Genomic DNA, 25794 nt, shown 5'->3' on the forward strand with positions numbered 1-25794 from the left:
GAGAAAAGCCCAGAGGCTCAGCTGCACCCAGAGTTGGTGAATGCTTTTTAGTGCCCTGTCCCCCTCCAGGACATGCCCATGTGAGGAGAGGGAAACGGAGGCCTACCTTTTGGAGACTTAGGTTTGGCCGAGTTTCCAGGCCCTACTCCTCTTGCTCTTTCTCATGTCATCAGCCTCGATGCCCACTGGCAGGCAGGGCACAGATGCCGGGCAGTGGAGCCTTGTGACTGAGCGAGGAGAAGGGCCTCTCACTCAGGAGCTGGGGAGCGGTCTGAGCTAGGACCTTGGCCCCTCAGAAAGCTGAACTCGTGGCCTTAATTAGTCCCCTACTGATGAACATTCAGCTCCCCCCAGTTAACATTCAGTTTTTAACAAACACAGGGTTGTTAATTTTCCATGACTCGGCAATAAGCTTTTTCTCCACCTTTGCTGGTGGTCTCTGTCTTATTAAACAGTGGGTCTCAGGGGACCCTGTGTGGACAGGATGTCGGCCACTCGGCTTCAGCAGCGGGAGGCCGTTTCTTTGCAGGAAGCGGCAGAAGCTCCTGCGCTGCACACAGCAAACCACCAAGCCCTGCGTTCGCCCAGGGGCCTGGGGACCTCCAGCCAGGAACCAGGGGTGGAAAGAGGGTTTTGAGTGGGCCATTGCCGCAGCCTCGCTGAGCTGTTAGCACGGCCACGGCGATGGTCACCCCCCAGACTTCCCTTTCCTCAGCTGCCCTGGGCCACGCCCGCAGGGTGCCTGGTGCAGAAGGCAGGCGGGCCCCGGAGGGTCAACAGTGCTGCCAGCCCCATCGTTCCAGGCGGCCCCTCAGGCAGCAGGCGGTGGGCAGGCCCCGGGGCCCCTGGGTGCTGCTGTCTCAACAGAGCTCCGTCTCAGCATCAGCCTGTGCGTGACACATGCCCACCAGACCAGGGCCAGGGAGGGGACACTGAGGCAGCCCAGGATCTCAGAGACAGGCAGCACTCCAGAGATCGTCTGCCCCAACTTTTCCTTCCAATGTGGAAACAGAGGCCCAGGGAGAGAAGTGAGCTGCTTCAGTCCTCACGATGCCTTCATAATGTTGCTATTAACTCTGTAATGAATAACGAAACAGTTAAGATTTATTGAGCACTTACTGATCATCTGGCAGGCACTGGCCTGTCAAGTGCTCATTAGGGAGTTTCTGATTTCATTATCATAGCAGCTCTCTGAGGCCGGTACTGTTGACTGTCTTTCTTTGACAGATGGGGAAACTGAGGCTCAGCCAGGAACTTGCCAAGTGTGGCTCTGAGCTTCTGGGGATTTCTCTTTGAGGAAAAGGCTCAGGCTCCCGCACGGCCACCCCAGGACGAGGTGAGCAGCTCTGGCAGGGTGGGGAGCCCCACACAGGCCTCCCGCATTCCACCTTGGCTCAGACTCAGGAACAGGAAGAGACAGGGAGCACCCCAGGGCCTGTCTGCAGTGGATCAAAGTGCCAGGGTGGGAGGCCGCCAGCGGGTGCTGCAGGGGGAGCAGCGCAGAGCAGCGGTCCCGGCCAGGAGGCCCCAACGTGCCCTAGAGACCCCCTCCGGGCCCGCGCTCTCACTCAGCGCTCAGCAAAGGAGAACATCACAGGAGGCCTCTTTCAGGGGCTCTGCCTGCGCAGTGGAGCCTCCCTCCCCATGCGTCCGCTTGCTCCCCAGCCATGCCCAGGGGCAGTCTGGGAGCGCCAGGGAGCAAGAGCTGACCTCTTCGTGAAGCACAGGTGTGGAGGACACGAGGCAGGCGGAGCTTGCTGGCAGCTCTGGGCCCAGGAGGCCATGGGCTCACGCCCCTGGATCCCCTCGTGCACCCCCCTCCCCGCTCCCCCACAGCCCAGCTGATGAAGGAGGCTACCAGTCCTGTGCTTTACAATACTTCTAAGTGTTCTTTCCCCCCAGTTTTACTGAAATATAATGGACATACAATTGTATTAGTTTAAGGTGCATGACATAATGATTTGATACTTGCACACGTTGTAAAATGACACCACAATAAGTCCAGTTAACATCCGTCACCTCACCTAGGTATACAACTTGTCTTCTTGTGATGTGACTTCTAAGATCCATCTTTTAACGTTCACATATGCCATGCAGCGCTGTTAACCACAGTCACCGTGCTGTGCTCTGCACCCCAGGAGTTACTTACCTTGTGAGTGGAAGATGGCACCTCTGACCACCTTCACCCATTTCCCTCACCCCAGCCCTCACTCTGGCCACCATCAATCTGCTTTTTCTCTGAGTGTTTTTGGGTTTTTTTAAGATTCCACATGTAAGTGAGATCACACAGTATCTGTCTGTCTTTGTCTGACTTGCCTCACTATAATGTCTCCCAGGTCCCATCCACGCTTTGCAAGTGGTTGGCCTTCCTTCTTTTAATGGCCAGATAAGATTCAATTACATTCATATGCCACCTTTTCTTTACCCCGTCATCTGCCGAAGGTCACTTAGGTGGGTTCCACGCCTTGGCTATTGTAAATAATGCTGCAGTGAACATGGGGGTTCGGATATCTTTTTGAGAAAGTGATTTTGTGCCCAGTACTGAAATGGCTGGGTTATTCTATTTTATTTTTTTTGAGGAACTTTCATGGAACCCTGTGCTTGGCAGCAAGGAAAAACACCTCTTTCCACAGTTCAGGGCAGTGAAGTACACAGGCCTACCAGAAGTCGATCAGGACGGACTAAGGACTCACTTGGCCCCACGAGGAAGACACAGCCCAGGATCCGCGGGCACAGGGACACCTGCCGAACCACTAGCCTGGCCCTGGGTCCTGACCCAGCCAGGGCCCCGTCCGTGCCTGTCTCGTTTTCTACTGCTGCCATGACAAACTGTCACAAACTTAGTGGCTTGAAATGACACACATTTCTTCTCACGCTGTTCGGTAGATCAGAAGTAAAACCGAGGTGTTAGCGGGGGTCGACCCCATTCCGGAGGCTCTGGGGGAAGTCTGTTCCCTGTTTATTTAGGATGCAGTCCAGGTGAGTTTGGGACCCAGGCCCCGTTTTCTTGGCTGTAAGCAGAGACACTCCATGGCCCTTCTCGCCTCGGGGCCTTTCCAGTCCTCAGTCCTCAGCCCGCACTGGGCGGCGGGTTCTCAGCGAGTCTCTGACCCACGCAGGGGCCACCTCTTCCACTCTCATCCTGAGATTAGGCGGGGCCGAGCTCCCCACTTCAAGGTCCTCAATGTCAGCTCACCTGCCGAGTCTCCTCTGCCCTGTGGGTGATGTGGCCACAGACTCAGGGACTGCCGCCTGGGCATCTCTGGGGCCCGTGATTCTGTCTACACCTTTCCTGGCTCCCTGTCACGAAGCCCAGAGACTCAGAGTGACAGCCAACCTCAGCAGGCGACTTTGTGCAGCCAACCGGGCAGGCAGAGCTCAGGCCAGCCCCCAGCCACCCTGCCCTCCACCCAGTCCCTGCCCACGCGTGGCTCCCTGACAGCTTTCACTGCTCACTGGGATGCAGCAAATGGGCTTTTCCATTATGAAAGAATCTCATGAACATTAAAGAAAGTTTGGAAAATACAAACAAAAAGAGAGAGAGAGAGAGAGAGAGAGAGAGAGAGAGAGAGAGAGAGAATAAACAGAAAAACAAGGCCCAGGCCCCCAAATAGCCACTGTCCATATGTTGCTGAATTTCCTTTGAGTGATTTATTCTGTGCATGGGCTGACTTTTTAAGACTAGGGTTATGATTATTATAGAAATAAAATTTTGTTTTGCTTTTTTATATAGCATCGTATTAGACATATTTGCTACATTGAAGTAAATTATCTGTAAATCCTTTTGAAATGGAGACCTGATAGTCCATCACATGGATGGACATTACAACTCACTCAGAGATTCCGTAATGTGGACATTCAGGTCGTGGTCATTATAAATGACATTGCGATGGGTGCCTTTTGTGTAAGGCACTCCCCCATCCGAGGTACACTTCCTGGCATGAGGGTTGTTGGATCCAAGAGCATGAACCCGTTTTAAAGTTTTCGCGGTCGACTGGGAGGGTGACCTCACGTCCCAGTGCTTCTCCAACAGTCCTCATGTCCCGGCATCATATGCAAAGTGCTCCTTCCACCTGGGTCCCAGTTTGGGTGATAAATCATATGGCCACCCACCCACAGGCTGCCCTGGGGGCTCAAAGAGTCCCTACCTATCCTCTGCACCACTGCGCTCAGTGTGGGCACCTGGGAGGGCGGAGGCTGCACCCTGTCACCTCTAGGCGCCTGCCGACCTCCAGAGGGCCTCCCTCGCGCCAGCCCTGTGCTGGACTCTGGGGGGCGGCGGAGCAGCCGGGAGGCACCTCACAGGTGCGCAGGAAATGCCACTCAATGAGTAAATGAGACTAATGGTTGTCCGAAGCCACTGGGTGTTTGCAATGAGCAGGGCTTCCATCAGGCCCCATGGAATGAAGAGCCTGAATACAGAGGGCTTCGCCGGGGGGGGCGGGGGGCGCGCGGGGGGCGGGCAGGGCTCCTCTCGAAGGCAGGCCCCAGGCAGGCACCCAGGCCTGTGGAGGAGACACAGTTCTTTCTACAAGTAGCCAGGAGACCTCTGTGAACATGCCAAGAAGCAGAAAGAATAGACGCCGTGTCCTATTTGCTTAAAAATCATAGACGGAGGCAAGAGCCCCAGCCCTGCCATATCCGTGAGGAGGTTTGGCAGGGACCAGATGGCGGGAGCTATGGGACTTGCTGGCTTGAAAGAAAAAGTTTCTAATTCAAAAGGTGGGAAATTTCTTTCACAGACATTAGCGAACTCCTGGCTCCTTAGGACTCAAGGTACCTACCCCTCACCCCCCATCACTCAGGCACCATAGCTGCTGGGGAACTGGAGATGGAGGCATCGGGGAGAGGAAGCCCCGGCCGCTGTGAGTCCTTCGTGAGACCGCCCCTCGGTGTCCTGAGGACCCGCTCTGTGTGCAGCCCAGAGACATGCGCACGGCAACGGCCCATCAGATGCTAGAGGTGGTTCTCCGGGTCCCCAAGTCTTCCTGGTCCAGGCAAACATCTCAGCCCCTTCAGCTGCCGGCCGTGCGTCAGGGTTCGGAGCCTCACTCTCCAGGTCAGACTCAGCACCACTCTCGTCCTTTGCTTTCTCCTTGGGAGGCAGCCCCTTGCCCAACGCGAGGCCAGAGGCGGGAGCTGCCCGGAGGTGCACAGGGACAGCTTTCTATGGTTGGTAGTTCGGCATCACACATACCGGTCTGACGCAGCGCTTCCTGCACGACGAATGTCGTTGACCGGGCACGCAGGTGGCCTGCAGCCGTGGCAGCACGGGGGTGGTCTGTGACAGCTGAGCTTTTACACTGAACCACAGCCCATTAGCTTCTGTGACAGCGTTTAAACGCCTGGGCTTCATTGAACACCCTCAGCTTTTTCCCTTGTTTCGCTCGCTCTCCCCCGCATTGCTCCGAAGCCACATGTCTCCATTCTTTCCTTATGGGATGGGTTTTGTGAGGTTCAGAATCTTAGATTACATTTTGCCAGTTTCTTCTCTTTTCAAATCCTGCCTTGCCAGGATTGGGTATAGGCCTTGCGTCACCCCCACATTCGATGCTATGCTTTGCTCCGTCTCCTGCGTGCGAGTCGCTCTCGGCACTGCCGAGCTGGGGAGGGCTGTGCGCAGTCAGGGGCACCCCGGCTCCCTCCGGAGCAGCAGTTCTTTGTCCAGCACTTGCCCTGCAGTTGTTGACACTTGCCCACTGCAAACCCAGGCATTGCTCTCCTGCAGGGCTCTCAGCCAGGTGCGCAGTCTGTGAGGGGCTACCCCAGCCCTCCCCCGGGACTTGCACCAGGACTCGCCACCACGGCTTCTGGTCATTCTCAGAGCCCACCTTCCCTTGTCTGAAGAAGCAGAGGGCATATTCCATTTCCTGGCCCCTCCTGGAGGCGGCACACCTGCTGGGGAGCCGTGGGGAGCTGGCTGCGCCCGTCCTGGGCCTGCAAGCTCTCGTGGTGCTCTCGACACAGGGACCAGATTATTCAACCTGGCTCTCAGGTCTCTGACTACTCCCTCAGCCACACTGTGGCCAACTGCCTCTTAACCATGTCATTTCCAGGGTGAAGGCCATCCGTATGTTTAAGATGGAGTGACATCAGAATTGGGTGATTCTCTGCCCCCCATCTGCGTTAACACCCATCATGGAAGACAGAGACGCAGAGATAACTGAGACAATGCCCCTGCCCAGGCCTGCTGGCCCTACACCGCTCCTGCCCCTTCTTGTTCATTTCGTCATCCTGAACGTACTGTAAAAGGCACGCTTCCCTCCTCTGGGATTTCAAACTATGCTCGTGCTCTGAACTCAATGCTCCCAACACAGCCAGAGTGAAGGAATGGAGTTCTCCGAGCCGGAATGAGATGCCGTGTAACAGGCTGTGGCGTTAAACAAGGCAGCCAATGGACATGCAGTGCTGGGGTGGACGGCAGTCGGGCTGAGGGGCTGGTCAGGACGTGCATGTTTATTCACTCAGCACCACCCTCCCCCAACCTCACCCCAAAGCTCCGAAGGTAATCTTTTCCTCCAAGCTGGAGACCTGAGCTGATGCTAACAGGACATTGCTTGCAAAGGGCCAGCGGGGACTGCGGGTCTGTACCCCAAACATCAGCAGCACGTGTTGCTGTGAGCACTGTGAGGAGATGGGGACTGCCTCGCCTTGTCTAGGGGAGTCAGGGAAGCATTAGAGAGGAGGCAAAGGTCAAGCAGAGTTTTGAGGGATGCATAGGAGCTTTCCAGTGGAAATACTTGACCTACATCTAGACTTTACATTTTATAGTAAAGGTAGATTCACGCATCCAAGTTGTTCCAAACACACTGAAATGTTTTCAATAACCTAAGTGAATATCAGATTTAAAAAATATATATATGTTTTTATTGATTTTTAGAGAGAACAGAAGGGAGAGGGAGAGAAAAACATCGATGTGAGAGAGAAACATGATCGGCTGCCTCCCGTATGCATCCCACCTGGGGATCAAGCCTGAAGCCTGGGTATGTGCCCTGATGGGGAGTGGAACAGGGGAATTTTTCGTGCACAGGATGACGCTCAACCAACTCAACCACACGGCCTGGCTGAGTGTCGGATTTTAAATTTAAAATTAAATAAAATTTAAAATTCAGTTCCCCAGTTGGACTAGCCACATTTAGAGCTCCGCTAGTGGGTACTGAATGGACTGTGTGTTCAAGGAAACCAATGAGGTGGGGTTCTCTCAAGCATCTTTCCACAGGCACTGATTTAAGCTCATCATTGTCTTGGTTATTCTTATTGAAACTTGCAAATATGAAACGAACATATCTGGCCAGGGGCGTCTCTTTATTGGTCCTGAGCCCTTGGACACAGCTCTAAAGGCGTAGACAGCTGCCTTGCCCTGTGGTATGACAATGTGTTTCAGGTTTGTGTTGGGCATTTTCTTCCCGAGAGCTGCAAGCAGCCATTTCTTCAAGGAGCTCTGGTCCCTAGCGTGGGAAGCGAGAGAAATCAAGTTCTACGCCCGGGGTTGCTCATTGCTACTGGGTTCGTCATTGTTTTTAAGACTTTTCAGTGGGCTGGAAAACACAATTAAAAAGAAAGAAATCACCTATATTATTAGAAAATAGAAATTTTTCATATGAATTTATGAGTTCATGATGATATTTCCAACTCAAATTCAGAACCATAGAGTTTACTCAACCTTATTCATCGTATATTTATATCTCCTTCTCCTCATGCTAAATAGCCCAGTTGTCACTGATACCTACATAACTAGTCACTCACGTTACGTCATACTATACATATAGCTTCTCAGAATACCAGCACTCCACAAACAATAGAATTATTTTTTTTAAATGTGTTCCCCATCCCCCCAGTTCTTTTTGTCCTAAAGGCATATCCCTCCACAGTTGTGCAAATTATTGTTTTAAAGTCATGTGGAATATTTTATCTCTTGTATCTACTAACTGGACACATAATTATGTTTATTTGTTTCATTTGCTTTCATTTTTTTGGGGGTGGGGAACTTTTTAAAAAGGAATTTTTGTTCTATAATAATGTAAATTATTTTAATGGTCAAGTCTAAAAACCCAAGGTATATTAAAAGAAGCCTAATTTTCTTTTTGGTGTTCTGAGCACCCAATTTCAATGTGGGAAGGGGTTTTCCCCAAACCAATCAGCAGGGTGTCCAAGAATTCAACCCAATTCTCCCACTACCTCCCTAGAGAGAACATCAGATTCCACAGCGTAAGGCTGGAGTCCTCAAACTACGGCCCGCGGGCCACATGCGGCCCGCCGAAAACATTAATCCAGCCCACTGGGTGTTTTTGCCGCCGCTGCCTGTCCTGCTTAGCAGCCGACTCGTCCTGGGCCCGCAGTGCGCATGTGTGGAATGTCTGAGGGACAGTGAACTGGCCCCCTGTTTAAAAAGTTTGAGGACTTCTGGCGTAAGGGGTCAGTTCTACAGACCGCCCTCCCCACCTCAGACACCAGGGCCAGCCAGGTTGTTACCTGTGCTTCTGACCAACTTGCTACAGATTGGAACTCAGGATGCCAATTGCAAGTCCAGGTTGTTACCTGTACTTCTGACCAACTGGCTATACGTCTGATATTCCCATGACCCCCTCCTTGGGAGTTCAATTAATTTGCTAGAACAACTCAAAACTCAGAGAAATAGTTTACTTCCTAGATTACCAGTTTATTATAAAAGGATATCACTCAGGAGCAGCCAGATGGAAGAGGTACATAGGGAAAGGTATGTGGGAAGGGAGGTGTAGCTCCCTGTGTCCCCCAACCTGGGAGCTCTCTGAACCCCATCCTTTGGGTTCTTATGGAGGATTCATTACACAGCCTGATTGATTAAATCATTGGCCAGAGCTGGCAACTGGCCAACCTCCATCCCCAGAGGTGAGTGGGGGACTGAAAGTTCCAAGCCTCTAATCACACCCTTGGCTCCATCACAACCAGCACGTCCTTAGGGGCTTTCCAACAAGAACCTCATTAACATAAGAGACACCTTTTTCACTCTTAGGAAATTCCAAGTGTTTCAGGAGCTGTGAGGCAGGAATTGTGCACAAAGACCAAATATCAAATACATACAAATGAGACATATATGTTGGTCCTCTGAATGACCATATCTATACTAATAAAAGGGTAATATGCTAATTAGACTGGACATCTTCCAGATGACCTTCCAGACATCCTTCCAGACAAAGCCATGGTGGCAGGGCCAAGGCAGAGGCAGTTAGGAGCAATCAGGCCAGCAGGGTAGAGCAGTTAGGGGGATCAGGCTGGCAGGGGAGAGCAGTTAGGGCAATCAGGCAGGCAGGCAGGTGAGTGGTTAGCAGGCAGTGGTCCCAGATTGTGAGAGGATACCCTAATGGGTTCCAGATTGGAGAGGGTGCAGGTTGGGCTGAGGGATACCCTACCCCCCTCCATCCACGAATTTCATGCACTGGGCCTCTAGTCTATAATAATAGAAGTGTAATATGCTAATTAGACTGGACGTCCTTCTGGACGCCCTTCCAGATGACCTTCCAGATGAAGCCAGAGCTGCAAGGGAAGCCTGGGTCCCAGGTGCCAGAGGGAAGCCGGTGCCGGCAGCCGGGGGAAGGAAGGCCTATTCTTGCATGAATTTCATGCATCAGGCCTCTAGTATACTAGTATATCTTACCTAATAATAGACAAACATGTAAATTGACCATCCCTCCGCTATGCTCACCAGCCAAACAGGAGAGTATGCAAATTAACCCAACAAAGATGGCGGTTAATTTGCATATGTAGGCTCAAAGTGGTGGAGCGAAGACTGAAGGCTCCAGCCAGAGCAAAGGCCTGGTTCCTGGGTGCCAGAGGAAAACCGGTGCCAGCAGCCAGGGGAAGGGAAGGCCTATTGCACGAATCTCTTTGTGCAACGGGCCTCTAGTATATTTATAAATCATAATATTACAAGCTCCTTTCCCTGTCCCCTCCATCTTACTCCCTATTCCCCCCAGAGAGAATTTTAAAACATTTTATGATTTAACTACATAAAAATAAATCTTACATACATGCATGTATGCACGTACTTGTATCACACTCATTTTAAGATAAACAGGAGTGTACCACACACTCTGTGCCGCCTTGCTAAACACTAAACGATATGTACAATAGCTTAAAAAATACTCCCCTTTCCTTCTCCTAGCTACATAATACTCCATTGCACAATATACTACAGATCATTCCATCTGTCCTCACATAAAGATACTTGGTTTGCCCTCGCCGGTTTTGCTCAGTGGATAGCGCGTCAGCCTGGAGAAAGGGTCCCAGGTTCAATTCCGGCCAAGGGCACATGCCTGGGCTGTGGGCTTGATGCCCAGTAGGGGGCGTGCAAAAGGCAGCCAAACAATGATTCTCATCATTGATGTTTCTATCTCTTTCTCCCTCTCCCTTCTTTGAAATCAATAAAAAAAAAAAATTTTTTTTAAAAAAGAGAGTTGGGTTGTTTCTGGTTTTTGACATTCCAAATACTGCCTTATTACTAGTCCTCTGCATGAGCCTTTGCGCCTTTTGTCTGAGAGAGGCACCTGGAAGAGAGATGAGTGGGCCAAGGGGTGGATGCGTGTGTGATTTGCTGGATATCTCAAATGTCCCTCTTTTGGGGTTGTCTGCATCGCGACCAGCGGTGTTGGAACGTTGTCCTGCCGCCTCTGTGAGAGCATGTTGTCAAGCTTGGGGTTTTGTCAGTATGACAGGTGAGGAATGAAATCTTGGCCTACTGGGATTTCTATTTATCCCAGTATAACTTAGTAAAAAGCACACCTTTCACCCACTCATTCATGATGCCCCCTCTATTGAAATTAAAATTTCCAGACATAGTTAGGTCTTGTTCTGAATTTTGTATTCCATTCCATTGTCTATCTTTTCCTTCATTCATTCAATTCTGAATTATTTTCATTATAGAGGCTTTGTGTTTTCATGTTGGATAGGGCTGCTTTATTTGCCCCCCACCCCCCACCCCCCGATTGCATTTCTTTTTCATCATTTTTCCTGGCTATTCTTGCTTCTTTCTTTATCCAAATCAACTTTATAATTGTTAACTTATCTAGTCTTGTCCCCCCTTCCTAAAAATATATGGTATTTTTATTTGGATTGCAATAATTTACACATCCACCTAGGAAGAACTAATTCCTTGATGATGTTGAATCTTTCTAACCAAAAACAGGTATCTTTCCATTTGTTCAAGTCTACTTTCACATGTTTTGGTGTTTTATGGTTTTTCAGGTTTTTGACATTTCTTTTTATATTAAAGCCTTGATGGGTTATACTTCTTTTTTCTTTGCTATCATAATCTTTGTTATCTTCCATTTTATCTTCTAGCACATTTTGCTTATCCATGTGAAAACTTCTTATTCGTATGTTAATTTGGGCGGGGGTGGGGGAGCTTTGGGCTAGCCTCCGCTATTCACCAGCTCAGGCCTCTTGAACTAGGTGCCTGCTCCCATTTTGCCCAGGCCCTCCACCTGGAGGTCTGACAGAGGCTCCCCAAGCCATGTCTTTCCTTCTTCAAATCATTCAAGGGCAGTGGGACCTCGCCTCTCTCCAGCTGATTTCTGGCAAATGGAGGCTCACCAAGTAACCCAGGCATGAACCTTTGACACCAAAACTTTTAAAAGACAAATTGAAACATTAATAAAATAATAATGAAGGAGGTCAAAGAAGAGCAATTACCTATACCCACTGGAGAAGATTCACGTTCAGATGTCCTTTAGGGCAGTCCACAGGTGACTTCCACATGATCTTCCTCCCACTGGAGGCAGGGAATGGAGGGCATAGAACCCCAGGAAGCAGATGTCTTAGAACACGGCCATCGCCCACTGTCTTGCCATGGCTTCCCGTAACCCCCAAGAGCAGTGGCTAATTGAAGGTAAATTTAATGCAGTAAAGGCATGGAGGCTATCCCTAAGATCAGTGTGTAGCTCAGTCCAGAATCTTATAGTAATTTCATTGTTTTTTAATTAGGTGTATTTAATAATTCCTTTCTAAGCTGTCTTGAAATAATGTCTTTTGTTGTTATGTGACTGGTGAGGACTATTGATATTTCTTAGGTTCACTAGTGGCTATGAGATGATGTTATCTTTGTTAGTTTGGTTAAGAAACCCACAATGTGTCTTGAGAAAAGTCCTTGAGTGGCTGGCCCTGAGGGGAGAAAGCCTGGCAAACATCCCCTGGACCTCTAAGCAAGCCCTGCTGGTTTTACCCCCTCCCCTCCCCTCCCCTCCCCTCCTGTCCCCAGGATGGCTGTACCAATCTCCCATGGTCCCCTCTGAAGCACTTTCCTTTTCCAAGCTGTCCTGCACATGACAGCCTCCTTCCTAGTCCTCACTTGTCTAAGCTGACACAAGGACCTATGAGAGTGCCACCCTACGAGGACAAGCAGGTGGAGGAAGGCAAGGACTGTGTCATTCACCTTTTTATCTCTAACGTGCATGGTACATGGTAGGAGCTCAACAAGGATGAATGAATGAATGAATGAATGAATGAAGTAGAGTCTATTTTCCTTTCCCTTCAAACCCAGAACTTCTTGTCTCACTGAACAGCATGCAGCCGAGTGATGCTGTGTGACTTCCAGGGTTTTCTAAAAGGGAACAGGGCTTCCTCTGGCTATTTCTCACTAAGCTCACCCTTGGCACCCACCAGGCTCCAGGAAGTCCAAGCCAGTCTAAGCAGAGAGGCCACATGGAGAGGCTCCCAGGCAACAGCCAGCATGACCAGCAGGCGCATGAGTGAACAAGGTTTCAGAGCTCCAATGAGCCGTGAGCTCCATGAGGCAAAGGGTCCCACACGCCAGCCGCCCTCCCTGAGAAGTTACATCACTCAGCACTGCATCTGGCACACAAAGAGCTGCTGAGGGAACGGACTGGGACTGCCCAAGGCCCTGTATTTAGTTCTAGACGCGGGCCAGGAGCTGTGCGCCGAGGTTCAGGTGCAGGCTTTCTCTGCTCTGTCAGTTTGCCTCTGCTCCCAACCTCCCGCTGCCTTTTCTGGTGCCCAAACTTCTGACCATCAGGGGTTAAGGCCCGGGTCTACAGCCTCTCCTCAAACTGAAAACATTCCGTCTTCACCTCCACAGCCACCTTCTTGCCAAAATAAGCCAGGAATGGTTATGGGAGTGCCTGGATTCCAGCAGGAGTTGAGCTGGTCGGAGAAGCAAAACAGAGAAAAGGAACTATCCCAAAATGTTGATTTGTTTAAACTTCACAGACGTAACAACACAAGGAAACCGACAGAGACAAGCTGGTAATGAAGTAATCAGCCGACGCTGCTAATATTCCAGGAACATGAGATGATTCCCCACACTTCCTGCAGTAGATATGAATAGGGTCATTAAAATATGGCCAAGGACGGGAGGGAGCGTTTACTTTTTCTGTCTCCTTGGAGTCCGTGTTCTGAAAGCTCAGCAGGAATTTAAACAAATAGCATGGAGGAATGGTGAATCTGATCATATTTAAAGAAAAAGCCCCTTTCAAATTTCATTTCCCTTTAATAAATGCTTTGGCCTCTGCAAGTTTTGCTTTTTAAATCCCTGCAGGTTCCCTCCTCCCATCTGGATAGCCTATTTGAAGAAAAACAAAATTAGCATCGAGTTGCTCTAATATTAGTCTGCATATTTTTTTTCTCCAGGTCAAGAAGAAATTGTTGCTTCTCTCATACAGATGCAGGTAAGGAGAAAGGAAGAAAGGAGGGTAAGAGGAAATGGGAATCAGCATGCTGCTTCTTTGATTAAAAAGTGAAAAATAAAGTTAGGGAAGCTCCATGGTGTAGGGAGAGGGTTACTGAAAACAAGGAATTACATCAGGAAATGGGCCTGTGAAGCTCACACCCCACAGGGCGGTCAGAGTTGGGTCTCTGAGCCTGTGAGTCCCCTGCTTTCAGACAAGGTCCAAGGTAGGAAGAGGGGCTGATGCTCCCACGCCCAGGACTGGGTGAATCTGGGTGAACTGATGCTACGACTACTGACACTCATGGCGTCAGTGCTCTGACCTTGGACACGTTACTTAAAGTCTTTAAACCTCAGTAAACCCTCCCTTGTAAAACTGGGTATTAAAGAACCTAGCTCACGGAATTTTGTAGGTTAAATAAAATAAAGGAAATAAAACCTGTCCCCTAGCACATAGTAGGTGCTCCACAAATGTTCGGAAGAAAAATAAAAAATTCTCCCAGTGGGTGAGGATCCTCAGTTCTGGAGAGGCTGGTGGTCCCTGAAGGGTTGGGACCTAGTCACCGAGTTTGCTTAACAAGTTCTTTCACACACATCCCCATACACATTTTGGCCCCAAAATTCAGTGTGTTTTTTTCTTCCTTCTTCCTCTGTTGTTGGGTTCTGATTACTTCCATCTGGCTGCGCAGCTCCAGTGGAGTCTCTAAAAACAAAACAAAACAAAAAGTCTCCCAGCAAAACACACAAGCACTAACCCTAGAAGGCTGCCTCGCTTCTCGCCAACCAGCGTTCAAATGGCTACTCAGGCCCGCCGAGGCGGGGGCCCAGGAAGGACCCAGGGCACCTGCTTGCTGCTGGCTGGAGAGGGTCCGCGGGTGCCAGGGACCCCTCCCTTCCCTCCCTCCGGGTTTCCGCCTGCGCCCTAAGAAGCCGGCGCCCGGGGAGCAGCGACCAGGGCGCTCTCGGCGGAGGGGAAGAGGGAAGTGGGGAGCGCGGTGATGTCAGAGATTGGAAACAGCAGCGCCAGCGCCTCCGCTCCGGGCTCATCTGACTTGAGTTAGCGACCCCCACCCACCCCGGCGCCTGAAATAAAGTGTTGGAGACTGGCGGGTTCTTTCCTTCCCGGATCGAACTTTCCTTGTAGGTGTGCTTCCTCTCCTCCGGGCTGGGAGGAGCGTCCTCGGCCGCCTCCTCTCCTCCGGTCCCCGGGCCCGGCGGGTGCGCGGCGGCGGGTGCGCGGCGCCCGGTGTGCTGCCGCCGTGCGCGCGGGGGCGCTGCGCCGTCCGGGCGGCGCCGGGATCGCGGGAGTGCCGCAGCTCGCCAGCCGAGGCAGCACGGCTCCGCGGACTTTTCTTCCAACTCCCATCAATGAGACTTCGAGAAGGAGCGGGAGGCGACGGCGGCGGCCGCTGAGGCAGGCGAGGAAGGGCCGGGGTCGCCGGAGGAGCTGGAGGAAGTAGCGCGAGCCGCGCGGCGCGCCGGAGCCTGGGGAGCCCCCCGCGCGCCGGCGATCGGGGCGGCCTGGCCCCCGCCCGCCTTTCCGTCCCCTCTCCTGCCTGGCCCGCCGGCCCCGCTGGACTGAGCCCCTGCACACGGCAGCCGGCGGCCGAGCGGCCGGTCGCCGCGCCAGCCAAGTTGGGATGAGGGCTGGCAGCCACTGCCTGGCTCCCCAGCGGCCACCTGCGTGCTAGAGGTAAACTTTTGTCTCTCGGTAAAGTTGCCTTGGCCTTCTTTCGCTTGCCTTTCGTTGAGAAGTGCCCCTACCCCAGCCGAATCCGGGCCGGCTGGGATGCTGTGCCGTCCCGGAGGGTGCCCGGGCGCTGGGATCGGGACACCGGGTTTAGGGGGCCAGGGGGTAGGAACTCGTGACTGGGGGGCGGGGGGCGGATTTTGCATCCCCCTCCCTACCTGGGGGAAAGAGCTTCTCTTCTCCGGGTGCACAGCCAGGCGGCCCTCGTCCCTTCTCCACCGCGCCGGAACCTGGGGCTGTTTATTTTATTTTATTTTTTTTGGGGGGGGTGGCAGGGAGGCTGGGATGCTGCGGAACCCCGGGAGGTGGGCAGTGAGAGTGCGCCTTAGGTGAGTGTGCTGCGTGCGGAGGGCTGCAGCCATCCAATCCTGAACTTCTAACTGCACTTCTCCGCGCGACCCGTCCCGGAGCCCTGCCTTTCTTTCTTCCTCCCTCCTTCCTCCCCCTCATCAGGCCTTGCGCCCCCTCCCCCTCGGTCAGCTCTCCTCTCCCTTCTCCCTCCGCTTTTCCCCTCCTCCTCCTCCTCCTCCTCCTCCAGCCCTCCGCCCCGAGAGCCGCTGGACTTCCCGTAGGGATCCGCGTGTAATCCCTGGCCGGGTCCTCGGGGTCCCCCCACCCTCACTTTAATCCCGCCCCCACTCATCCCCCTCCCCCGTACCCTACCCTCCGAGCCAATCTCTCAACAAGTATATTTGCTGAGGAATTTGAAAAATCCACTACTGGAACTTGATCTGTGTGTGATGGATGGGGAGAGGCGCGGAGAGAGTTGGGCGCCAATCCTATTAAGGGTTTAGGGAGGGGAGCGTTTTCCCTGGATGGGGGCGGGGGGGGGGGTGTGGGGAGGGAGGAGGAAGGAGCGTGTGCTGTGTGTGTGTGTGTGTGTGTGTGTGTGCGTGCGCGCGCGCACTCCCGCCGAGTCGGGGAGCTGAAGTCCACCCAACTCGGCGCCTTTTCAGCCCGGCAGGAATTGCTGTCATTTCCTAGGAAACCCGACTTTTACGGCGCGAGTAGCTAGGGATGGAGCCGCGCGCCGCATCCTGGTGACCCGCGGCGGAGGCGCCCGCGGGCCTTGGGTCCCCCTCGGGTGCTCTCTCTTTTGTATGATTCTTGTGTGGCTCTCAGAGTTGATCCGACCGGAACTGCGGGCCTTTCCCCAGCGTCGGGTGCCGGCCGCGGGGGTCGCAGTCGCCGCTCGGCTCTCCCGCCCGGCAGCGCGCGGGGTGCAGCGCCTCCCGCCGGGGCTTCGCGCCGGTGGCCGCAGCCCGGATCGGCCCCGCCCCCGCCCCCGCCCCCGCCCCCGCGGCGTGAGGTTTAATCCCGACAGCTTCAGATAAAGGGCGCAGTTGTAAAACGCTCACATGCTGTTTGCAGACGAGGCTCTGGGGATGTTGGAGAATTTGAAAGTAAACGTTTCCCTCGCAAGCGGCATAAAATAGTGTTTAAACAAATATTGTATTGGCATGCTCAGGGGGCTCGGTGCCAAAAAGTAAAGTAAATAAACTGTGAAATCCAAAATATACAGCGGTGGAAGGCAGGGCGATAGGCGGGCTCCTCACAAGTCCACGATGAAGTTTGTTTGCGCCACCTCACCTACAAGGCCCCTCCGCGCCCATTTCCTCACCTCGGCTGGCAGGTCTCCTCCCTCCCCCGGGCGTCCTGCAGGCCGGCGGGCCTGGGAGCCGGGAGCGGCCTGGAGGAGATTCACTGTGCGGCTCCCTAGGCTGGTCCCAGGGGAGGGGAGCACCCTGGCTGAGCCGCCTGCTGGGAGTTCTGATGCTCTGGACGCTGTCCCAGCTCCGGGCCTGCCTGGGGCAATCTAGACCCAGGATCTGGAACCCCAGATGCGCCTTGTCCGGGCCTCTCTTCTGGGGCCTCTGACCTCCCTCCTTGCTCCTCTTCATCTTTCTTGCTTTCGTTTTCCTAGACTTGCAGCCGCTCCCTCCTGCGGCTGAGGGTTACAGGAAATTGTGGAGATGTTCTCTCCCAGATTTAAATTCCACTCCAACCCAGACGGGGACAGTTGTCACTTCTCTGAGAGTTTCAAAGTTGGTTATATTTTGAAATATTTAGGGTGGCTTTGTATTTCTCCTCTGCTTTGAGAAATAGACTACTTTCGTGAGGTTTAGTGGTTCTGGGGGGATGTAAACTAATGCAGGAAGGTCCCATTCTGGGCCGGGAGCCCGGGGCCCAGGAGACAGCCCTCCCTTGGTCCGGCATCCGGGGAGAGTGTGGCCAGACCTGTCTGTTTTCTAAGTCAATAGATGCGCATGAGAAGGAGAGGAGAGGAACGCTCCCAAACCAGGGCCGGCTCACTGAGGAACGAGGCAGGGCTGTGAGAGATGTTTTCACCTTCCGTGGGAATTGTTCTGGGGATTTGACACAAGGGTCGGCCTCCTTCCAGGGAGCCTCCCAGGCTCCCCGGCCTTGCAGGGGGGCTCTTGGCCTGCCCCCCTTGAAGTGTTTGTGAGAGGTAGACTAGGCCCCTCTGGCCCAACAGCCTTAGGGCGGAGGCCACTCCACTGCCCCAGGGATGCTCCAGCCCACAAGAGGGGACCACAGGGCCACCGGCCAGCGGCTGGCTGCCGGGCTTCCCGGGGCTTGGGAGCTGTGTGCTGAAGCTGGCTTGTTTGCTCTGCAGACTGAAAAATACACAAATACTTCATGCTTTTTGTACTCCCACAAGTGCCCTGTACACAGTGTAGCCCTTAGGACTGGATTAGCAAAGCAGGGGATTCCGCAGCAGGCGGACAAAATTGGATATTTGCCTAATAAACACCCTTCATCCATCAGGGCCTGGGGGGGGGGGGGGGGGCGGGGCGGAGCACTTCACCTCACCGATGCCAGCAGTCCCCTTTAGCTGGGACCTGGGGGTTGTCCTGTGCACTGTGAAAGCCTGTGTGACCCCTGCACATGTGGCTGGCTTACTAAAGGTCAACACCCGAGCCCTCCGTCGTGTGCACTCTCGGGGAGGCAGCCGGTCTTTTCCTGGTGCAAGTGTGTTCCGCAGGGCTTTCTTTCACCAAGTGTTGCTCACTCATGATGCCAACCAGCCTCGCTGCTTTAGGTTGGGGGGTGGTTTCTACCTGTGCCAGGGCCTGGGTCCTGGTACTCGAGGGCCTCCAGGCAGGTGCGCCAGGTGGCCCTCGGGGGCACTGGGGTGGACAGCTGCAGCTGTTCCCGCGGGGCCAGGGCCCTTTGAAAAGGAACCCCAGGGAAGCAGTCCCCTTTCTTCTTTTCAGTAAGCGGCAGAGGCAGGGACCAATGAAACACGTGAAGAATGCCAAAGAGAAGAACTGTTCTCAGGTTCCAGAAAGTGCAGCGAGGTGGGCTAGGCGAGGGTCCCAGAGAGCAGAGTGCACAGCAGTTTCAGGGGACAGGCTCAGGGCTGCCAAACAGCACTGGAGGGAGCTGCCCCGCCTGCACCTTGGTGGACAGCAGCGTTTGGTGCGCCCTTTGGTGTAGAGCAACCGCTTCCTGCTTTTCAAATAAGTGCAGGACTCCAGGTTCAATGTGACTCATTTTCTCTGAAATGAATTTGAGCGTTTGCTGTGGCAGAGAAAGGCTTTAAGAAAACAAATCACTGATCGTTGTTTGTAGATGCTGAGGGTGATGGATACATCCTTACCCTTCATAATCTATGTTTAAAGCTGTGGGAAAGTCGGACAACCATAACTGCATACTTTCTGCATGGTTAGCATCTTATTTTCTCAGTTTCTTCGTCAACAAAAGCGTCCTCAACAATCCTGTGTTGTTCTGATTCTAGTTTCTTTTATACAAGTGGGGGAAAATAACTTATTTAAGATGTGACCAGAGAGTACATAGTAAACCGTCTTTGTGATTTTGGTTTACGTTGAGTAAGTGAATGTGGCTTTGTGTGTGCGCATGTGTGTGGTTAAAAAACCAGGTTGCCGGGAAGAGCGTCTTAACTGAGTGCCGGGTTTCATGCATTAGCATAAGAAAAAAGTTGTAGTGCATTTACTATTGTCTTGAATGAGGAGTTCCAGCAAAGGGAAGGGAAGCCCAAAAGGGTGATGGTCCATTGAGATTCCTCAGCGGCCTCAGCTGGTCATGGCTGAAATCTGTGATCGGATATCACTTTTATCTTGCTTTTCCATTCTCAGGCCTTTTTCACACGTTCACTTTTGTCAGGGTTTATTGATTATGTTTTCTTCTCTGCAAATCTGTGGAAAATTTAATGAACCAAAAACATAGTGAAATAAAGGGGACTTTTTATTCATTAGCACGGGATTGATTTCCCCCCTTGGGGGAAGGCCCCTGGCCTCCCGAGCGAGTGGGGGGTGGGCAGGGCGGGTGGCCCTGCTGCAGGCAGAGGCAGGGCCTCCCCACGCTGGGGCCTCACTGCTGACCAGGACGCCTCAGCCAGGGACTCCTGTCCCAACTGAACATTACAGCCCCACCCCCCCATGGCTGTTCCAGCCAGCCTGAGTCTACACGCGGCAGACCCCTGCCTGGCCGTCCAGGATCCTGCTCAGCGGGGTGTGTGTGTGTGTGTGTGTGTGTGTGTGTATGTGTGTGTGTGTGTGTTGGTGGGGTCTTTGTGTTCTCCCACCACACAGACCATCTGAGTGCCGGGGCCTTCCCTGGGACACAGTTAAGTATCTCTCTTCCTCCAGCCCTCGCTCTCAAACCTGTAATTAAGCAAAGCCCCTGGTGTGATTATGCTTTGCTGACTCGGCTGGGTTTGGAGCGGCTTCCCTCTGTGAAACAGGGTGAACTCTTGCTCTTTGCAGAGGCTTCCTGGCAGCCGATGGTGCATTCTATTGTCCATCTGTCTGTCAGTCTCTCTCCCTCTACTCTTTTCTTCTTCTCCTCTATGAATTCTTTCTCTCTCCTCCCCTCCTCCTCCTTCCCCTCCTTCTCTCTGTTTCTTTCTCTCTCCCCTACTATTCCTCTTCTCTCTTCACCTCCTCTATCTCCTATTTCCTTTTGTATCTTTTTATTTCTCTCCCCCACGTTGTTTTTCTTCCTCTGCTCCCCCCTCCTGTGTGTCTTTCCTTTCTCGCTCTTCTCTCTCCTCTCTCCTTCCTGCTCTCCTTCCAGCATTCTCTCCCATCCCCCGAGGACTGGCCCTGGAGTTCCTGGAGGAGGCGGGTGCCCAGCCCTTGGGGACCATGCCCATGTCCAGGGGATTTGGGTGCCTTGGTGCCCGGTGCAGGCTCTGCGTTCCTCCCACCTGCCTGCTGCCTGGTTTGTGGCTGAACAATGGCCACATTGTCGTGTCCCCCCCCCCCCCCCCCCCGGTTCTCCTCTGGCGAGTGGGGAGAGGCTGGACTCTGCTCTTGGCGAGTCAGAAAGAAAGCCAGCAAGCCAGACCTGAAGCTGCGATGCCACTGCCTTTGTCGCCAGGGAGAGACCCGAGTGTGGTCCCAGCGTCCCCGCGAGCCTGCACCCACCTGGGAGAGGCACCTTTTCCAAAGGGTGCTCCCACCCCCGTGGACTGCAGGATTCCTGTCCCCTTTCAACTCCCCTCCCCTTTTCTACACGCTCGCTCTCCCTCTACCCCGGAGCAGGGGCTGCGAGTTTAGCTCAGAGTTTGCAGAGTGAATTGAGAGCCTTTCACCAGAGCCGGGAGACAGGGGGCCATGTTACCCAGCGTCAGAAACTTCCTGTGAGGGATCACAGACGAACTCACAGGCCTCTTTTTGCCTTGTCTACACCCAAAGGCAGAGAAGGAATGGTGGTTTCTCAAAATAGTAACCCCTTCCCCACCCCCACCCCCATTTGACTTGACCTGTAGGGATTGGAGAACTCGCAGCGCTCAGAAAAAGAAAGATCTCTGAATGCCTAGGATGTGAAAAGCGCATCGGTCCCGGGTCCACGCCGGTGCTTAGCAATGCTGCTTTGTGTGGTGGACAATGCAATAAGTCAGCTCGACTTTTGAGCCACATTTAGAAGGAACTGTAAGGGCCGTTCAAGTACACTTGTGCTAAGTTGAATTGATTGAAATTTAATGGCGGTTAGTGGTGATGAATGGTAATGATTTGCCAGAGTATCTTTGGCATACTTGACATTCATAACTGGAGAGCGTGTGTACGCGCACCGAGAGCCCGCCACACACGTGAGACGGAGCGTTATTCATCTTCCTGGGTGCCAGTCCCTCGCCTGCTTCCTCTGCTCAAATCCTGTTCCTTCTCACCATAATTCAGTTGTTTGGATGATTTAAAAAAAAAAAAAAAAAAGGAAAAGAACGAGAAAAATCTTTCTCTATTGAGCACCCACATCATGTCAACATAATTTTGAGCTCATGATTTTTTTCAATTCCTGCATAAATCAGCTTCTAATATACAGAATGTGATGAATTTGTTTCAGCTGCCATCATGAATTAATGTTATGCAAATAGAAGCTTTGCAGGTGAAATGATTTACTTAATAATTTCAACTTCTAATATTTAAACTCATTCATTACGTTGGGAGCTAAGAAAAAGAAACAAGTCCATATTTTCAAACCTGCGATTGGGGAGATGAGGATGAAGGGCATGCAGCGCAGGCAGACCTCGGGGGCCGGGAACCAGCTCTTCATTTGCTGATTCTTTCTTTGAGAATCTTCCATTCCCCAAGCAGGGGCTCAGAGGCCGGGACAGAAGTCTCACCAAGCTGTGTCTGGGAGGTCACAAAGGCATGTCAATAATTCCAACCTGACCCTCCAGGCACCATGTCTCCTGGGACTGAACCAGCGCCACGTTGGGAGTGAAGGAAGGCTTGAAAGATGAGGATGGCTGCCCCTGGCACGAGGGCGAAGGGGCTCGATGCCCCCACCTTCATCTTTGTCGTTGGCTGGTTAAGACCATCCTGGAGCCAGTCATTCATTGGTCCCTGCCTGGGAAGGTGGCGGTGGGCTAGAAAGTTGGGCAGGCCTCCCTGGCCCCCACACCCTGCCATACCCGCTGGGCAGACTTGCTTATAGATGGCATCCTTTCAGGCTGTTTCTCTGGAAAAAGCTGAGGAAGAGCCTAGCAGTGATGGATGAAGCACTCTGGAGAGAACTGAGCCTGAACCCCAGGGGGTTACCTCAGGGAGAGCGAGACCACTCACTCCGGAGCTGGGTGACCCTGTGCGAGTTGCTTCATCTCTCTGTGGAAGGAGGGGCTGGCAGACGTGGTCTCTCAGGTTCCCCAGCTTCAGAGCCCTGGAGCCAGCCGCCCTGGCCTCGCAGCCTCTCTGAGAATCAGGGTGTGAGGACCAGAGTCTGGAAGAAGTGTGGGGCCTGGCCATTGCCTCTGCTCCGGGGGACAGTGTAGGGAGGCACCTCGAAGGGTATGGCCCACCTCCCCTGCCAGTCACTCTCCTTAGCTAGCTCTGTGCTCACAGGGGGGCCTGGATGGGCTGCACTTGGGGACATTGGAGGGGACGGGAGAGCACTCGGCCCTCTGGCCTTCTCAGACTGTCCTGAAGGTTACAGACAGTGGAAGGGAGAGCTGACAAATACATATGTTTTGGATCTCTGGAGATAAGGGTGGAGTTTTGACTTCACTTCTGCAAAAATTGAGGTCATTGCCATCTGATGACAGGTTGAAGGCACATCATTCAGACAGCGGTGCTGCGGTGATCCATTGTGTCAGGCAGTGACAGTGTATTTAGGGCCGGCCCTCGCAGTCTGCGGAGATCAAGGTGAGGGGACGTCTCTGTGTTCATGGGCTGAGGGTGTGTGTGCGTTGCCCGTTTCATAGGGAAAGAGGAAATCTGACTCAGCAGTTCCGCAGCCAGGAGTTTTCAGTATGATGATGGGGGCATGGAGCAGCGGGGAGGGGCCAGATGTCATGCAGATGTCTTCATCTATGGGCACGTACATAATAGAGTGTGAGGGGTAACTCTTCCTGATAAAACACATTGCGGACGGATCGCGAGAATTCTCGCTCATATTACACAGTGTTTTACAAAGTATCATACTTTAAAAAGATATTAGCTTGTAAGAACACGTGATATATAACTTCAAAATGCAATGGGTATTTAATTTTAAAGCGTGCCTTTAACATTCATGTAAAACGTTTTTTGTACTCGTTCAATAGAAACTTATCTGGCCACTGGGTAAAGCCAGCAATAAAACCACTGGTCCGCAGTGTGTTAAGTGGGACATGGGACATGTTTATTTATGTGGATATACGCATATATCAGTAAGACTTTTAACTACCAGGTCCCTTTATGAATTAGAAGATTTTTTTCTTCTACGAGGCGCTTATAGAAAAAAGAGAAGTAGCAGAGAATGAAGTCAGAACTGGGAGTGAGTTACCGGGAAAGAGCCGAGAATGGGCCTCAGGCATCTCCGAGTTGCCTGGGCCCCTGGTTGGGAAGCTTGTTGAAACGCAGATTCCCAGGCCCCGCCGAGAACTCCTGAACCAGAGCTCCTGTGGAGTGGGGCCCCGAGGTCTGCAGTTTGTCTAGGGTGTTTAGGGGGCAGCGATCGGGTATGTGTTTTCTTCCTGGGATGTTCCTTTGTGGTTTTTGCATCTACAGCTGGTGGCCAGCCAGGACTGGCCTCCGAGGACCGAGCCTTGCAGCGGCTGGTCCGCTGTGCCGCGGAGGTTGGGGCACACAGACTGGCTGCTCTCCATCGTGAGGCAGTGGCCAGGACTGGGAGGGGTGCTGGCAGCCACCGGCTTTCTGTGAAAGGCAGCCTTCAGGCCCTGAGAAACCAGAGTCGCCAGCCTTTGAAATCTGCACCTTAGTTATGTGTCCTGTCCTGGCCTGAGGGTCCTAGGGTGGCTCTTTCCTCATCCCTGTGGAAGAGCTGCCTGTGCTGAGAGCGTGGTGGCTGTTTCATGGCTTCATGGCTGAGGTGGCCAGAGATCGGACCCTCTTTGGGTCCAGGTGGGATTTCACAGTTTGAGCAGGTCTTTGGGCAGTTTGACCCACACTGAGGTTCGACTCGAGGACCTACCTGTGGTGTCTTTAGGGTTCCCTAAGGGTCGGAAGGAATTAGACTGGCAGGAGTGAGAGTGGGGTGGGCAGGAGTGAGAGTGGGGTGGTAGGAGCCGGCGCCTGCCCGCAGGAGCTGGGGTGGCCTCAAGCCTCAGAGCTGCTGGGAGCCTGCCCTGCCCACCCTGAGGGAAGCCGGTGGCTCCCGCGCTCTGCAGTCCTGGCTGACCGCCGACCCCAGCTCACATCACACTCCCTGTGCTGGCCTGGTGTCCGCATATTTCAGGAGTGCGACCTCCTTACTGTGACTCGACCTTCTTACTGTGACTCGAGTCTCCTGAGTGAGGAGGCAAGAAAGAGCCTGGGTGGGGGTGGGGCAGCTGGAACCTCAGGACACGCAGGCTTCTCTCCGAGGCCCTCGCGCAGCTCAGAGGAGTCTTACGGGTGTGTGTTAGTTAGCATTGATGAGGCTCTGAGGGGGAGCCAGCGTGCCCTCTCTCTCCAGGTCAGGGCCCTGGAATGGGGGCCTTCCCATCACTGAAGTCCTGCTGCCTTGGAGGCCTGGGCTAGGGCTAGGGCTGGGATGGCGGAGGCCAGCATTTGGGGGCTGTGTGATTTGTACTGTCCTGCAGGGCAGACTTTTAGCTTTATGTTAATCTTTCAAGTACATGTGAGCAAGGACTTCAAGAGAGCATGAAACAGCACTTTCATATGTTTGAACTTGGGACCTGTGGATGCGTCCCTTCCACTGTGCGGTTGGTTCAGAGGGTGGCCATCCAGGGACTGCGCTGATCCAAAGGCAGTTTTCCTGGCTGCCCACGTATGCTCAGGTCCTCTGCTCGGTCCACATTCCTGTGGGCAACGTGTAAAGCAGATGAGGGCACACTGCCCAGCTGCTCCCCAGCACTGGGAGCCCCAGGGGAAGTGGATGCAGGCTGGTGGCATCTCCATCTCCTCCCGGTCCCTGGTGAGCAGCACTGGGTGCCGGTGCCTCATCCTTCTCTAGGTCCAGCCCCTCAGCCCCAGGCCCCTCAGGCCCAGGCGCCCAACCCAGCTGCTTTGCCCAGCACAGACGAGGCCCCGTGGTCCCTCGCTGCCACCACGGCCCACCTTCAGGACACCGTGAGTGGGCGGTCAGTGGCAGGCCCGGAAGGAGGAGTGGCATTCTTTGTAGATGCAACTGGAAGCCTTGGTTCGCAGGGCCTGGGGGTCCTGACTGACATCCCGTACCTGGTGTGCGTCCTGTTGACCATGACTTCAGCAGTGAGAGTCAAGCTCTCGGACCACGGCCCAGCACCAGCATCTCCTCGCATCCTCACGGAGTGGCTGCCTGAGTGAGCACCATCTGTCCCCCACCGGCTGCCTGACCACTGCCCGGCCCGCACACAGGCATGCGGAGCAGCAGCGGACAAGCCTGGCCCTCACGGTCCCCCTGCCAGCCCTGCTCGCCCCGAGGCTGCCCAAGCCCTGCCGGTCCCTCTTCCCTCTGTTTGTTTCCTTGGGTTTCGTTTCCT

At 53.3% G+C, this 25794-nt stretch overlaps 1 protein-coding gene across 1 annotated transcript in view; it reads left to right on the forward strand.

The window, feature by feature from the left end:
• Positions 1-15209: 15209 nt before the first annotated feature.
• GLI2 (GLI family zinc finger 2) overlaps positions 15210-25794 on the forward strand; it is a 225570-nt gene continuing 214985 nt past the window's right edge. Inside the window, exon 1 of the mRNA XM_070423488.1 lies at positions 15210-15350. The gene's annotated coding sequence lies outside the window, so the exon portion shown is untranslated. The remainder of the gene's footprint in view (positions 15351-25794) is intronic.

Source organism: Myotis yumanensis, unplaced genomic scaffold, assembly GCF_028538775.1.
Source record: "Myotis yumanensis isolate MYYU_CA2020_CCGP unplaced genomic scaffold, mMyoYum1.0.hap1 SCAF_8, whole genome shotgun sequence".
NCBI classification, from domain to species: Eukaryota; Metazoa; Chordata; class Mammalia; order Chiroptera; family Vespertilionidae; genus Myotis; species Myotis yumanensis.